Here is a 1,680-nt window from a genome sequence, read left to right on the forward strand (position 1 = left end):
AAATGTTGTAAATATATTTTGAACATACTTTGATATATATATGTACATATTTGTTATAGGTTCGTGAATCGACTGATGGCCAAGTCTTACTTCCCGACGAAGTAAAAATATGTGAAAGTGAGTTATAGTCCCACTTTTAAAATCTAATATTTTGGGATGAGAATACATGCAGTTTTGAAAAATGATTTACAAAATAGACACAAGTATTGAAACTACATTCTATGTTGAATAGTTATACCGGATATCGCCCTTGTTGAACTTGGTAACCTAAGAATTGATATTTATTATAATTGCCACCAATTGACGCGAATTCTAAAGATAGATCTATGGGCCATTGACAAGTCCCAGTCAGAGAATTTGAACTGCTTTAGTACTTCGATATTTATATATGGGGATATTCTAGATGCATTTGTTAATGTCGGTTACCAGGTGTTCAACCATACGAATGATTTTTATGCAGATTGCATGTTATTCAAAGATGAAATCTTGTGGTCTATTATTACAATTTGATATATAGGTTAAACCTATAACTCACCAACATTTTTGTTGACGTTTAAAGCATGTTTATTCTTAGGTGATTATTAAGAGCTTCCGCTGTTGCATGCTAATATATGGACAAGATTTGGTGTCAGCATGCTTGTATAATATTGTTTAAAACTGCATTCAAGATTTACTTTATTGTAACATATTAATATTGTAAACCAATATATATTGGTAGTGTGTAAGTGTGACATTTTTAGATTATCATTTCTGATAATCTAGGTGGTGTCCTTTTAAACTTGTCGATAAAATAAAGGTTATGGTTTGTTTTAAAAACGAATGCAGTCTTTGAAAAACGTCTCATATAGAGGTCAAAACCTCGCAACAAAATCAATTAATATGGAACGTTTATAATCAATATGAACGGGACATTTCAGTTAGCATCAGAGCTGGTATAACGCCGTCCATGTGTGGCGGGTTAGTCGTAAAGGAGGTTCTCACAGTATCACCTGTGACGAAGCATTGGCTCTTACTCCTTGCGATCCCTTACGAGGGTTGGCAGTAGCCGAGAGGCAGGCCCTAAAATCAGTATCTGAGGTACACTCAGTGGTCACGAGGCGGTTCGCTGGGAAGGCACTGGGTGGGACGGTGGTTGTCCCCAACTGAAATTTCAGTTGGTATCCGAGCGTTGGTCTGATGAACCAGAAATTTGCATTAGTGTGTCTTATCGAGTTTGTTAGGATACATTAGTGAGTCTGGACTTCGACCGTGTTTTCTTTAAAAACGATTGCTTAACACTTTTGTTGGAAACTATATGTAATTATTATGTGATATATTAACCTCTTAATATGTTTGATATTGTGTGATAGATGTCTACCACTAGTACAAATCCCATCGACTCACCTAATAGTAATGAAGAGTCGAATATACTTTGGGAAGATTCACAAATTCCCGAAGAGGAACCAGAAGAGGAGGAACCGGAAGAGGAGGAACCGGAAGAAGAGGAACCGAAAGAGGAGGAACCAGAAGAAGAAGAGGTTCCGGAGGAAGAAATATCGATAACTACAGTAAATCGATTAAATAAAAGAAAATCCTCAACCAACGGACCAACGTTAAAAATGGTCAATGGTGTTTCCGCCGAGGAAGCAAATTATTGGGAAGATTACCAATTTTCCGATGAATCGGATCCCGATGAGGATT

This window comes from Rutidosis leptorrhynchoides, chromosome 6, assembly GCF_046630445.1.
Source record: "Rutidosis leptorrhynchoides isolate AG116_Rl617_1_P2 chromosome 6, CSIRO_AGI_Rlap_v1, whole genome shotgun sequence".
Classification (NCBI taxonomy): domain Eukaryota; kingdom Viridiplantae; phylum Streptophyta; class Magnoliopsida; order Asterales; family Asteraceae; genus Rutidosis; species Rutidosis leptorrhynchoides.